The 15,849-nt window shown below is 36.9% G+C and overlaps 1 protein-coding gene across 2 annotated transcripts in view; it reads right to left on the bottom strand.

Moving 5' to 3' along the window:
- The window catches only part of LOC128706004 (leucine-rich repeat neuronal protein 1-like), a 168,583-nt gene that overhangs the window by 27,941 nt on the left and 124,793 nt on the right, over nucleotides 1-15,849 (bottom strand). The window lies entirely within an intron of this gene.

The following is a 15,849-nucleotide window of genomic DNA, read 5'->3' as shown; positions in this document are numbered from 1 at the left end:
TCATAAGACCAAGTGCTGATACTCTAAAATTATGTTTAAACATGACAAGGCGCAGACGTAATGTAAGATGCTTCAGTAAAAGTGTAGCAGTGTGTCATGGATTCGCTGAATGGAATTTTCAGCGACGGCCATTTCATTCAAAGGTCATGGTAGTTAAAATGACAATGTAAATACAATGGACACAGGGTGTAGACAGACAGTACTCATAAATTCGACAAACTTATTTTCAGTTTGTGTTAGCTGTTGGATGTGAGGCTATGTTAATGGAGACAGAGAAATCAATCATAACCTCCATGGATGGAAGCATATTAGCAATTGTTAACCTCTGAATGAGTGTGAAGATGGATAGCTGCATATGACAGTCTACGAAATATTACCAACGCTCATGGCTCGTCATGCATGTGGTTCGTGTAAGTCCACTGGTAATCACCATTACGACTCATTCTACATTCAGTTACTATATCAAGCCAGCCATATAATATTAGAAAATAATAAGAACTGAGAAAACAATACAGAGGGGTCTGGTTATTTTCTTAACTTTAGCCAATATTAACAATAAACCTTAATAAGAAAGCACTAAACTCACAGACAACGCCAAAAAATTTACAGACTACGTTACAGAAAGAAACAGGTCCTTATGTATTAGGAAGAGTAGGATACTTAGGATGGGGCTGTTATTTAAAATGAGCTAAGGAAGCATAATAGCAGCAAACTGAAATGAGTAAGAAAAACGGATACAACCATTACACTACTTATATGAATTGTTATGAGAATTCATGTATTACACTAATGAGGATTTTGGAAATAGAAAGAGTTGATGACACCATGAGGCATGATATGATACGAAAGCTCGCTTGTGAGAAGGATACAAAAGCCTGTAGGCCACCCATGTCAACAGTGTGATATATTACGAAGTTAAAAAGGAAGTATAGCCTCTGGCCGGGCTGCGAAAGTAGTCTTATAGAAACGGCCACCAACATCTTATTTCACAATAAACACGACACACAGCATTGAACATATTACTCATTGACGCTTTGCCTGGCAACTCCCACAATGGGATCTGTTACAGTCGTAAGCCCAGTATGCTACCAAGTACACTAAATGTACCTTAAAACCCTTAACAGATATAGGTATATATTTTCATAGACGAGCTACCTGGGAAAAGTAAATCCAGTATCCGATCATCTTAGCTTTAATAGACGTAAGAACAGATTTACTACAAAAGTCACTGGGCTGTGAGGCGGAATCAGTTGGGTTACAGTTAGTGCTTCTGACGGAAACGTGTACAGAATTACTGTTGCTGAATCTTCCCTATTAGAAGCCAGTTAGCTCAGGTGGTAGACTGTTGGACCTGTCAGTTCCAGGACCGCAGTTCAGGCCCCTGCATCCATCTTTCTGTTAATTAATTTACAGTCGTTTATTACGTCTTAAACTGAGTTCACATACATATACAAACACACATACAGCGCGTTTTGACTTCACAGAACAAACGAAAGATTCACAAAAACTAATTTGAGCCAGAGATTCGAACTCATATATATAAATATATATATATATATATATATATATATATATATATATATATATATATATATATATATATATATATATATATATATATATATATATATATATATATATATATATATATATATATATATATATATATATATATATATATGTCGTGCCGAATAGGCAGAACTTGCGATCTTGGCTTAAATAGCAACGCTCATCTTGCCATATAGGACAAGTAAAAATTTGTAATTGCAATAATTTCGCCAAAATAATTCTAAACCTGGCGAAAAAAAATATATTTCACTGTGTTTGTTTAGTATTAAATTATCGTAAACAAATCTAAAATATATTTAGTTGGGTTAGGCTAAAATAAATTGTTCTTGTTATAATAAGGTTAGGTAAGTTTTCTAAGTTCCTTTAGGTGGAAAATTATAAATTTTTACATCAACATTAATGAAAAACTATATCTTTAAACGTACAAGAGAAAATTTTAGAAAGGACTTAATTTTAAATGAGTTCTTGCTAATTGACCAGTTTTACATATTCGGCACGACATATATATATATATATATATATATATATATATATATAAATATATATATTTATATATTTATATATATATATATTTATATATATATATATATATATATATATATATATATATATATATATATATATATATATATATATATATATATATATATATATATATATATATATATATGTAAATTTTAAAATTGAATTCATTATTACTCTTAATAACTAAAACATCTAGTGGTTGTTTTGCATATTCTGAAATCACCTGTTTACTGTGATCTTATTGCATTAATGGATACCACACGACTCTTCAGAATGTTCTCGATAAGCTTTCCTAATCATATATCTTTTGTTTCCCAGATTTCTTCTGCACTGATCAAGTCCCACAAGTTAAAAGTTCGACTTAATTTTTTTTAAATTTTTTTAAATGAACAGGTTCTGCCCAAGTCTCTTTTACCCAATAGACTCCTTGACATGAGAGATCGTCCTTTTGATGATTTTATGAGAATTATTCTTCAGAAACATATTGAAATAACTAAAATACAGGAGAAGGAAGCATTCAAAATATTGAGAAACAAAAAATGCTCTTTTAATCAGGCCATTCCATCCGAATGGAAACACAGTATGTTGGATCATTGCTATAATAAACTCAGAAGAATTTGTAATGAACTCAAAAACAAGCTACAAAGAAAATTAGACATTTTAATTGAAAATAGTGATTGGACAAAGCATGCTAATAACAGTTTTGTAATTAACTTATCAGATGAAATTTTAGACAAAAATACAATTGCTGCTCTAGGTTTTGGCCTAAGTTTTGCAACTTCAAAAAAACTTAATAATGTTGAAATTGCAAAAGCCTTTTGTAACTTTAAAAATTTTTCTCATTTATCCACTGATGAAATTAATATTAATATTAATATTAATATTATATTAATATTAATATTAACAAAACATTCCCAATTGCCCTCAGAGATTCTTTAAGTCTTATGATACACTTAATTACAATAAAAATTTGCGCCTTACTAAAGCAGATAAAATAAATGCAATAATAATTATGAAAGAAAATTATTACCAAGAAAAAATGAATAATCTCTTAGATGATACTGAAACCTATTCTAAACTTAGGAAAAATCCCCTAGAAACCGTTAACAGCAGTTTCAATAAAACAATAAAACTTCTACTGAAAGGCAAAGATGAATTAGTCAAACAATTTACTTCCACTAATCCATCTTTACCTTACATGTATGGACTAATAAAAACACACAAACCAGGGAATCCAGTCAGACCAATTATTAGCTCCATAGGATCAGTTTCATATAAATTATTCAAATCGCTTGTTGACATTTTGAGCCCTATTGTTGGCAAAATTTCTAACTTTAATGTTAAAAACAACATAGATTTAGTTGATAAATTAAGCTCCTTGACTGACTTAAATGATTTTAACATGGTTAGTTTTGATGTTATTTCCTTGTTTACGAAAGTTCCTGTTGATGATTTATTAAGTTTCTTATCTGAAGAGTTCGTTAATTATGATTTAGTATAGCCAGTTCCTAATATCATTAAACTTATTAAACTTTGCATTGTTGTTGCAAAATTTGTATTTAATGATAAGTTTTACACTCAGAAGTTTGGTATGGCAATGGGAAATCCTCTTTCACCTGTTCTTAGTAACCTATATATGGATTTTTTTGAAACAAGGCTGCTTAACACAGTCGTCCTTAATAGAGCTAAATGGTTCAGATATGTTGATGATATTTTGTGTCTTATGCCCAAGAATGTAGATATACACCATTTCCTTGGCAAATTAAATAGCTTAGCCCATTCTATAAACTTTACTGTTGAGTTTGAAGAAAATAACTCATTGCCTTTTCTAGATGTTTTAATTATTAAGAGTAATAATGAATTCAAATTTAAAATTTACAGAAAACCTACAAATAACTGTTCCTATGTCCACTATTATTCTTCACATCAAGATAGAGTTAAACTGTCTGTTTTCTAATCAATGTTTTTGAGAGCTTTACGTATTTGTAGTCCAGAGTTCATAGATGAAGAAATATCCAAAATTTATGAAATAGATAATGACTTGAAATACCCAAGAAACGTAATTCATAAATCTTTTAAAATTGCTAGAAATACTTTCTACAACCCAAAAAGGGACAACCAAAATTATTCAACTAAAAATATGTTGGTTCTCCCTTACCATGAAAAATTGATTGATATACCTTCTCTTCTTAAGACTTTTAATATCAAAGTTGTATTTAAAAATCTTGATACAGTAAAAAAAACTTTTGATAAAGAATTCCCCCCAAAATGCTGACGGATGTGTTTATAAGATTCCTTGTAAAATTTGCGATAAAGTTTATTACGGTCAAACTGGTAAAAGTCTCGAACTAAGATTAAAACAACATAAATATAGCATTAGAACTGGACAAGATTCCAGTGCTCTATTTATTCATGTGAGAGATTTTAACCATTCAATTGATTTTCAAAAAGTTGAGAAAGTCGTATCAAGCAAGTCCATTGTCGACAGGAATATAATTGAATCTTGTTTCACAAAAAGCAGTTTTGACAATAATATGAATACTTCCTTTGGTTAATATAAATTAGATCCATTTAGAATTAATAAAATTTCGGAAGATTTTAATAATACATTGGACAAATAATAAATTTTAAAATTCTTAATTCTTGGGTTTGTTGGTGGGTTGTGTAAAGGACCTGTCTAGTTGGTCCAGCGGGCCTGCTGCAGTGTTCTCTTTCTTATGAGTCGTGCGTCAGGTGTTCCTTTGTTGTGGGATGTGATAGTGAGGTGTGGGCTCGACCCTTTGTATGCCTTCCTTTGATGCATTACTTTCATTGTTCCTTGATAATGTGAGTAGTCACGAAAGCACTTGGAATTTCTATATTCTTTCACAGTGGTTGTTTTGATATATATATATATATATATATATATATATATATATATATATATATATATATATATATATATATATATATATATATATATATATATATATATATATAGGTAGTAGGTTGGTAGACAGCAACCACCCAGGGAAGTACTACCGTCCTGCCAGATGACTGTGAAACAAAAACCTGTAACTGTTTTGCATGATGGTAGGATTGCTGGTTTTCTTTTTCTGTCTCATAAACACGCTAGATAACAGGGATATCTTGCTACTCCTACTTACACTTTGGTCACACTTCACAGACACGCACATGCATATATATATATACATACATCTAGGTTTTTCTCCTTATTCTAAATAGCTCTTGTTCTTTTTTATTTCTTCTATTGTCCATGGGGAAGTGGAAAAGAATCTTTCCTCCGTAAGCCATGCGTGTCGTATGAGGCGACTAAAATGCCGGGAGCAATGGGCTAGTAACCCCTTCTCCTGTATACATTTACTAAAAAAGAGAAGAAGAAAAACTTTATAAAACTGGGTTGTTTAAATGTGCGTGGATGTAGTGCGGATGACAAGAAACAGATGATTGCTGATGTTATGAATGAAAAGAAGTTGGATGTCCTGGCTCTAAGCGAAACAAAGCTGAAGGGGGTAGGAGAGTTTCAGTGGGGGGAAATAAATGGGATTAAATCTGGAGTATCTGAGAGAGTTAGAGCAAAGGAAGGGGTAGCAGTAATGTTAAATGATCAGTTATGGAAGGAGAAAAGAGAATATGAATGTGTAAATTCGAGAATTATGTGGATTAAAGTAAAGGTTGGATGCGAGAAGTGGGTCATAATAAGCGTGTATGCACCTGGAGAAGAGAGGAATGCAGAGGAGAGAGAGAGATTTTGGGAGATGTTAAGTGAATGTATAGGAGCCTTTGAACCAAGTGAGAGAGTAATTGTGGTAGGGGACCTGAATGCTAAAGTAGGAGAAACTTTTAGAGAGGGTGTGGTAGGTAAGTTTGGGGTGCCAGGTGTAAATGATAATGGGAGCCCTTTGATTGAACTTTGTATAGAAAGGGGTTTAGTTATAGGTAATACATATTTTAAGAAAAAGAGGATAAATAAGTATACACGATATGATGTAGGGCGAAATGACAGTAGTTTGTTGGATTATGTATTAGTAGATAAAAGACTGTTGAGTAGACTTCAGGATGTACATGTTTATAGAGGGGCCACAGATATATCAGATCACTTTCTAGTTGTAGCTACACTGAGAGTAAAAGGTAGATGGGATACAAGGAGAATAGAAGCATCAGGGAAGAGAGAGGTGAAGGTTTATAAACTAAAAGAGGAGGCAGTTAGGGTAAGATATAAACAGCTATTGGAGGATAGATGGGCTAATGAGAGCATAGGCAATGGGGTCGAAGAGGAATGGGGTAGGTTTAAAAATGTAGTGTTAGAGTGTTCAGCAGAAGTTTGTGGTTACAGGAAAGTGGGTGCAGGAGGGAAGAGGAGCGATTGGTGGAATGATGATGTAAAGAGAGTAGTAAGGGAGAAAAAGTTAGCATATGAGAAGTTTTTACAAAGTAGAAGTGATGCAAGTTGGGAAGAGTATATGGAGAAAAAGAGAGAGGTTAAGAGAGTGGTGAAGCAATGTAAAAAGAGAGCAAATGAGAGAGTGGGTGAGCTGTTATCAACAAATTTTGTTGAAAATAAGAAAAAGTTTTGGAGTGAGATTAACAAGTTAAGGAAGCCTAGAGAACAAATGGATTTGTCAGTTAAAAATAGGAGAGGAGAGTTATTAAATGGAGAGTTAGAGGTATTGGGAAGATGGAGGGAATATTTTGAGGAATTGTTAAATGTTGATGAAGATAGGGAAGCTGTGATTTCGTGTATAGGGCAAGGAGGAATAACATCTTGTAGGAGTGAGGAAGAGCCAGTTGTGAGTGTTGGGGAAGTTCGTGAGGCAGTAGGTAAAATGAAAGGGGGTAAGGCAGCCGGGATTGATGGGATAAAGATAGAAATGTTAAAAGCAGGTGGGGATATAGTTTTGGAGTGGTTGGTGCAATTATTTAATAAATGTATGGAAGAGGGTAAGGTACCTAGGGATTGGCAGAGAGCATGCATAGTTCCTTTGTATAAAGGCAAAGGGGATAAAAGAGAGTGCAAAAATTATAGGGGGATAAGTCTGTTGAGTGTACCTGGTAAAGTGTATGGTAGAGTTATAATTGAAAGAATTAAGAGTAAGACGGAGAATAGGATAGCAGATGAACAAGGAGGCTTTAGGAAAGGTAGGGGGTGTGTGGACCAGGTGTTTACAGTGAAACATATAAGTGAACAGTATTTAGATAAGGCTAAAGAGGTCTTTGTGGCATTTATGGATTTGGAAAAGGCGTATGACAGGGTGGATAGGGGGGCAATGTGGCAGATGTTGCAAGTGTATGGTGTAGGAGGTAGGTTACTGAAAGCAGTGAAGAGTTTTTACGAGGATAGTGAGGCTCAAGTTAGAGTATGTAGAAAAGAGGGAAATTTTTTCCCAGTAAAAGTAGGCCTTAGACAAGGATGTGTGATGTCACCGTGGTTGTTTAATATATTTATAGATGGGGTTGTAAGAGAAGTAAATGCGAGGGTCTTGGCAAGAGGCGTGGAGTTAAAAGATAAAGAATCACACACAGGGTGGGAGTTGTCACAGCTGCTCTTTGCTGATGACACTGTGCTCTTGGGAGATTCTGAAGAGAAGCTGCAGAGATTGGTGGATGAATTTGGTAGGGTGTGCAAAAGAAGAAAATTAAAGGTGAATACAGGAAAGAGTAAGGTTATGAGGATAACAAAAAGATTAGGTGATGAAAGATTGAATATCAGATTGGAGGGAGAGAGTATGGAGGAGGTGAACGTATTCAGATATTTGGGAGTGGACGTGTCAGCGGATGGGTCTATGAAAGATGAGGTGAATCATAGAATTGATGAGGGAAAAAGAGTGAGTGGTGCACTTAGGAGTCTGTGGAGACAGAGAACTTTGTCCTTGGAGGCAAAGAGGGGAATGTATGAGAGTATAGTTTTACCAACGCTCTTATATGGGTGTGAAGCATGGGTGATGAATGTTGCAGCGAGGAGAAGGCTGGAGGCAGTGGAGATGTCATGTCTGAGGGCAATGTGTGGTGTGAATATAATGCAGAGAATTCGTAGTTTGGAAGTTAGGAGGAGGTGCGGGATTACCAAAACTGTTGTCCAGAGGGCTGAGGAAGGGTTGTTGAGGTGGTTCGGACATGTAGAGAGAATGGAGCGAAACAGAATAACTTCAAGAGTGTATCAGTCTGTAGTGGAAGGAAGGCGGGGTAGGGGTCGGCCTAGGAAGGGTTGGAGGGAGGGGGTAAAGGAGGTTTTGTGTGCGAGGGGCTTGGACTTCCAGCAGGCATGCGTGAGCGTGTTTGATAGGAGTGAATGGAGACAAATGGTTTTTAATACTTGACGTGCTGTTGGAGTGTGAGCAAAGTAACATTTATGAAGGGATTCAGGGAAACCGGCAGGCCGGACTTGAGTCCTGGAGATGGGAAGTACAGTGCCTGCACTCTGAAGGAGGGGTGTTAATGTTGCAGTTTAAAAACTGTAGTGTAAAGCACCCTTCTGGCAAGACAGTGATGGAGTGAATGATGGTGAAAGTTTTTCTTTTTCGGGCCACCCTGCCTTGGTGGGAATCGGCCAGTGTGATAATAAAAAAAAAAAAAATATATATATTATATATATATATATATATATTATATGTATATATATATATATATTATATATATATATATATATTAAATGAATTCTTGCTAATTCACCAGTTTTACATGTTCGGCACGACATATATATATATATATATATATATATATATATATATATATATATATATATATATATATATATATATATATATATATATATATATATATATATGTAATATATATATATATATATATATATATATATATATATATATATATATATATATATATATATATATATATATATATATATATATATATAAAAGGGAAGTACCACCTCTATAGCTGGAATGGGGACCCTCATCCTCAGAGAAGACAATAAACGTACCTCAGGGAAAACTCAAGGTTCTCCCCGGAGCTGTTTGAATATTTTCTTCTACTACCACCAACCAGTACTTCACTATGCAGTCTAGCTCTGTGGTAAAGTACTGGTTACTCTGATAAAGAGTTTGCAGGTTCGAGTCCTGCTGTGGACGTAGAGACAATGTTTATATATATATATATATACATATATATATATATATATATATATATATATATATATATATATATATATATATATATATATATATATATATATATATATATATATATATATATATATATATATATACTTTTCTCACACTCCAACAGCACGTCAAGTATTAAAAACCATTTGTCTCCATTCACTCCTATCAAATACGCTCACGCATGCTTGCTGGAAATCCAAGCCCCTCGCACACAAAAACTCAAAACCGCCTTTACCCCCTCCCTCCAACCCTTTCTAGGCCGACCCCTTCCCCGCCTTCCCTCCAATACAGATTTATACACTCTCGAAATCATTCTGTTTTATTCCATTCTCTCTACATGTCCGAACCACCTCAAGAACCCCTCCTCTGCCCTCTGGATAATAGTTTTGGTAATCCCACTCCTCCTAATTTCCAGACTACGAATTCTCTGCATTATATTCACACCACACATTGTCCTCAGACATGACATCTCCACTGCCTCCAGCCTCCTCCTCGTTGCAACATTCATCACCCATGCTTCACACCCATAAAAGAATGTTGGTACATCTATACTCTCATACATACTTCCACGGACAAAGTTCGTTGTCTTCACAGACTCCTAAGTGCACCACTCACCCTTTTCCTCTCATCAATTCTATGATTCACCTCATCTTTCACAGACCCATCTGCTGACACGTCCACTCCTAAATATCTTAATACATTCACCTCCTCCATACTCTCTCCCTCCAATCTGATATCCAATCTTTCGTCACCTAATCTTTTTGTTATCCTAATCACCTTACTCTTTCCTATATTCACTTTTAATTTTTTTCTTTTACATACCCTATAAATTTCATCCACCAACCTCTGCAACTTATCTTCAGAATCTCCCAAAAACTACAGCGTCATCAGCAAAAAGCAACTGTGAAAACTTCCCCTTTGTGTTTGATTCTTTATCTTTTAATTCCACACGTCTTGCCAACATCCGTTTTACATATTCGGCACGACATATATATATATATATATATATATATATATATATATATATATATATATATATATTATAGGTAGTAGGTTGGTAGACAGCAACCACCCAGGGAAGTACTACCGTCCTGCCAGATGACTGTGAAACAAAAACCTGTAACTGTTTTGCATGATGGTAGGATTGCTGGTTTCTTTTTCTGTCTCATAAACACGCTAAGATAACAGGGATATCTTGCTACTCCTACTTACACTTTGGTCACACTTCACAGACACGCACATGCATATATATATATACATACATCTAGGTTTTTCTCCTTTTTCTAAATAGCTCTTGTTCTTTTTTATTTCTTCTATTGTCCATGGGGAAGTGGAAAAGAATCTTTCCTCCGTAAGCCATGCGTGTCGTATGAGGCGACTAAAATGCCGGGAGCAATGGGCTAGTAACCCCTTCTCCTGTATACAATTACTAAAAAAGAGAAGAAGAAAAACTTTATAAAACTGGGTTGCTTAAATGTGCGTGGATGTAGTGCGGATGACAAGAAACAGATGATTGCTGATGTTATGAATGAAAAGAAGTTGGATGTCCTGGCCCTAAGCGAAACAAAGCTGAAGGGGGTAGGAGAGTTTCAGTGGGGGGAAATAAATGGGATTAAATCTGGAGTATCTGAGAGAGTTAGAGCAAAGGAAGGGGTAGCAGTAATGTTAAATGATCAGTTATGGAAGGAGAAAAGAGAATATGAATGTGTAAATTCAAGAATTATGTGGATTAAAGTAAAGGTTGGATGCGAGAAGTGGGTCATAATAAGCGTGTATGCACCTGGAGAAGAGAGGAATGCAGAGGAGAGAGAGAGATTTTGGGAGATGTTAAGTGAATGTATAGGAGCCTTTGAACCAAGTGAGAGAGTAATTGTGGTAGGGGACTTGAATGCTAAAGTAGGAGAAACTTTTAGAGAGGGTGTGGTAGGTAAGTTTGGGGTGCCAGGTGTAAATGATAATGGGAGCCCTTTGATTGAACTTTGTATAGAAAGGGGTTTAGTTATAGGTAATACATATTTTAAGAAAAAGAGGATAAATAAGTATACACGATATGATGTAGGGCGAAATGACAGTAGTTTGTTGGATTATGTATTGGTAGATAAAAGACTGTTGAGTAGACTTCAGGATGTACATGTTTATAGAGGGGCCACAGATATATCAGATCACTTTCTAGTTGTAGCTACACTGAGAGTAAAAGGTAGATGGGATACAAGGAGAATAGAAGCATCAGGGAAGAGAGAGGTGAAGGTTTATAAACTAAAAGAGGAGGCAGTTAGGGTAAGATATAAACAGCTATTGGAGGATAGATGGGCTAATGAGAGCATAGGCAATGGGGTCGAAGAGGTATGGGGTAGGTTTAAAAATGTAGTGTTAGAGTGTTCAGCAGAAGTTTGTGGTTACAGGAAAGTGGGTGCAGGAGGGAAGAGGAGCGATTGGTGGAATGATGATGTAAAGAGAGTAGTAAGGGAGAAAAAGTTAGCATATGAGAAGTTTTTACAAAGTAGAAGTGATGCAAGGAGGGAAGAGTATATGGAGAAAAAGAGAGAAGTTAAGAGAGTGGTGAAGCAATGTAAAAAGAGAGCAAATGAGAGAGTGGGTGAGATGTTATCAACAAATTTTGTTGAAAATAAGAAAAAGTTTTGGAGTGAGATTAACAAGTTAAGAAAGCCTAGAGAACAAATGGATTTGTCAGTTAAAAATAGGAGAGGAGAGTTATTAAATGGAGAGTTAGAGGTATTGGGAAGATGGAAGGAATATTTTGAGGAATTGTTAAATGTTGATGAAGATAGGGAAGCTGTGATTTCGTGTATAGGGCAAGGAGGAATAACATCTTGTAGGAGTGAGGAAGAGCCAGTTGTGAGTGTGGGGGAAGTTCGTGAGGCAGTAGGTAAAATGAAAGGGGGTAAGGCAGCCGGGATTGATGGGATAAAGATAGAAATGTTAAAAGCAGGTGGGGATATAGTTTTGGAGTGGTTGGTGCAATTATTTAATAAATGTATGGAAGAGGGTAAGGTACCTAGGGATTGGCAGAGAGCATGTATAGTTCCTTTGTATAAAGGCAAAGGGGATAAAAGAGATTGCAAAAATTATAGGGGGATAAGTCTGTTGAGTGTACCTGGTAAAGTGTATGGTAGAGTTATAATTGAAAGAATTAAGAGTAAGACGGAGAATAGGATAGCAGATGAACAAGGAGGCTTTAGGAAAGGTAGGGGGTGTGTGGACCAGGTGTTTACAGTGAAACATATAAGTGAACAGTATTTAGATAAGGCTAAAGAGGTCTTTGTGGCATTTATGGATTTGGAAAAGGCGTATGACAGGGTGGATAGGGGGGCAATGTGGCAGATGTTGCAAGTGTATGGTGTAGGAGGTAGGTTACTGAAAGCAGTGAAGAGTTTTTACGAGGATAGTGAGGCTCAAGTTAGAGTATGTAGGAAAGAGGGAAATTTTTTCCCAGTAAAAGTAGGCCTTAGACAAGGATGTGTGATGTCACCGTGGTTGTTTAATATATTTATAGATGGGGTTGTAAGAGAAGTAAATGCGAGGGTCTTGGCAAGAGGCGTGGAGTTAAAAGATAAAGAATCACACACAAAGTGGGAGTTGTCACAGCTGCTCTTTGCTGATGACACTGTGCTCTTGGGAGATTCTGAAGAGAAGTTGCAGAGATTGGTGGATGAATTTGGTAGGGTGTGCAAAAGAAGAAAATTAAAGGTGAATACAGGAAAGAGTAAGGTTATGAGGATAACAAAAAGATTAGGTGATGAAAGATTGAATATCAGATTGGAGGGAGAGAGTATGGAGGAGGTGAACGTATTCAGATATTTGGGAGTGGACGTGTCAGCGGATGGGTCTATGAAAGATGAGGTGAATCATAGAATTGATGAGGGAAAAAGAGTGAGTGGTGCACTTAGGAGTCTGTGGAGACAAAGAACTTTGTCCTTGGAGGCAAAGAGGGGAATGTATGAGAGTATAGTTTTACCAACGCTCTTATATGGGTGTGAAGCGTGGGTGATGAATGTTGCAGCGAGGAGAAGGCTGGAGGCAGTGGAGATGTCATGCCTGAGGGCAATGTGTGGTGTGAATATAATGCAGAGAATTCGTAGTTTGGAAGTTAGGAGGAGGTGCGGGATTACCAAAACTGTTGTCCAGAGGGCTGAGGAAGGGTTGTTGAGGTGGTTCGGACATGTAGAGAGAATGGAGCGAAACAGAATGACTTCAAGAGTGTATCAGTCTGTAGTGGAAGGAAGGCGGGGTAGGGGTCGGCCTAGGAAGGGTTGGAGGGAGGGGGTAAAGGAGGTTTTGTGTGCGAGGGGCTTGGACTTCCAGCAGGCATGTGTGAGCGTGTTTGATAGGAGTGAATGGAGACAAATGGTTTTTAATACTTGACGTGCTGTTGGAGTGTGAGCAAAGTAACATTTATGAAGGGATTCAGGGAAACCGGCAGGCCGGACTTGAGTCCTGGAGATGGGAAGTACAGTGCCTGCACTCTGAAGGAGGGGTGTTAATGTTGCAGTTTAAAAACTGTAGTGTAAAGCACCCTTCTGGCAAGACAGTGATGGAGTGAATGATGGTGAAAGTTTTTCTTTTTCGGGCCACCCTGCCTTGGTGGGAATCGGCCGGTGTGATAATAAATAATAAAAATATATATATATATATATATATATATATATATATATATATATCTATATATATATATATATATATATATTTTATTATTATCACACCGGCCGATTCCCACCAAGGCAGGGTGGCCCGAAAAAGAAAAACTTTCACCATCATTCACTCCATCACTGTCTTGCCAGAAGGGTGCTTTACACTACAGTTTTTAAACTGCAACATTAACACCCCTCCTTCAGAGTGCAGGCACTGTACTTCCCATCTCCAGGACTCAAGTCCGGCCTGCCGGTTTCCCTGAATCCCTTCATAAATGTTACTTTGCTCACACTCCAACAGCACGTCAAGTATTAAAAACCATTTGTCTCCATTCACTCCTATCAAACACGCTCACGCATGCCTGCTGAAAGTCCAAGCCCCTCGCACACAAAACCTCCTTTACCCCCTCCCTCCAACCCTTCCTAGGCCGACCCCTACCCCGCCTTCCTTCCACTACAGACTGATACACTCTTGAAGTCATTCTGTTTCGCTCCATTCTCTCTACATGTCCGAACCACCTCAACAACCCTTCCTCAGCCCTCTGGACAACAGTTTTGGTAATCCCGCACCTCCTCCTAACTTCCAAACTACGAATTCTCTGCATTATATTCACACCACACATTGCCCTCAGACATGACATCTCCACTGCCTCCAGCCTTCTCCTCGCTGCAACATTCATCACCCATGCTTCACACCCATATAAGAGCGTTGGTAAAACTATACTCTCATACATTCCCCTCTTTGCCTCCAAGGACAAAGTTCTTTGTCTCCACAGACTCCTAAGTGCACCACTCACTCTTTTCCCCTCATCAATTCTATGATTCACCTCATCTTTCATAGACCCATCCGCTGACACGTCCACTCCCAAATATCTGAATACATTCACCTCCTCCATACTCTCTCCCTCCAATCTAATATCCAATCTTTCATCACCTAATCTTTTTGTTATCCTCATCACCTTACTCTTTCCTGTATTCACCTTTAATTTTTTTCTTTTACATACCCTATAAATTTCATCCACCAACCTCTGCAACTTATCTTCAGAATCTCCCAAAAACTACAGCGTCATCAGCAAAAAGCAACTGTGACAACTTCCCATTTGTGTTTGATTCTTTATCTTTTAATTCCACACGTCTTGCCAACATCCGAGCATTCACTTCTCTTACAACCCCATCCATAAAAATATTGAACAACCTCGGTGACATCACACATCCTTGTCTAAGGCCTACTGTTACTGGGAAATAATCTTCCTCTCTCGTACATACTCTAACCTGAGCCTCATTATCCTCATAAAAACTCTTCACTTCTTTCAGTAACCTACCTTCTCTACCAAACACCTGCAACATCTGCCACATTCCCCCCCTATCCATCGTGTTATATATATATATATATATATATATATATATATATATATATTTCTGTATATATATATATATATATATACATGCAGAACAAGCCATATGAGAGAAAAGTTCGTTTCATGGGAGTGGAAGCATGAATGAATGGTGGTGGTAGTTAAATGGTCGAATGCTTGTTGGCCATTGGGCACACATCGTTACCTGTACACTCCCCTACATCTCTACCCGGTGGGAGTTAGCATGGGAGTCTTCTTGTGGCAAGTTCACATCACTTGACTTTCTGCTCCTACCAAGTCTGCAAGTAAGAATTTCCATTCTTGTTACGTTTTATATTATGTGTTTTTTTTTATTGTTTTAACTTACGTATATTAACCAAATTTTTCTAAGTCCTCACCCTTTCTTTTAAAGGCCTTCTGTCTATCATTTTAGTGGCTGTTTGGGCGGGTTTTTAAGTTTTTGTTATTTGTGTCTTTTTAGCCATGTTGATCGAATAGGGTCACTCGACACCAGCGAGACAGATCAGGTAGCTTGATCTATGCTCGAGTCCCCCCTCAGGGAAGGTTCCTTGACGCTAGTGAGGGGCTCTTGATCTAGGTAATTGGATCCATACCCCCCCACAAGCGCTG

The sequence above is a fragment of the Cherax quadricarinatus genome, chromosome 72 (genome assembly GCF_038502225.1).
Source record: "Cherax quadricarinatus isolate ZL_2023a chromosome 72, ASM3850222v1, whole genome shotgun sequence".
In the NCBI taxonomy this organism is placed as follows: domain Eukaryota; kingdom Metazoa; phylum Arthropoda; class Malacostraca; order Decapoda; family Parastacidae; genus Cherax; species Cherax quadricarinatus.
The sequence above is the reverse complement of the archived record's forward strand: the minus strand, read 5'-3'. Positions and strand labels throughout refer to the sequence as shown.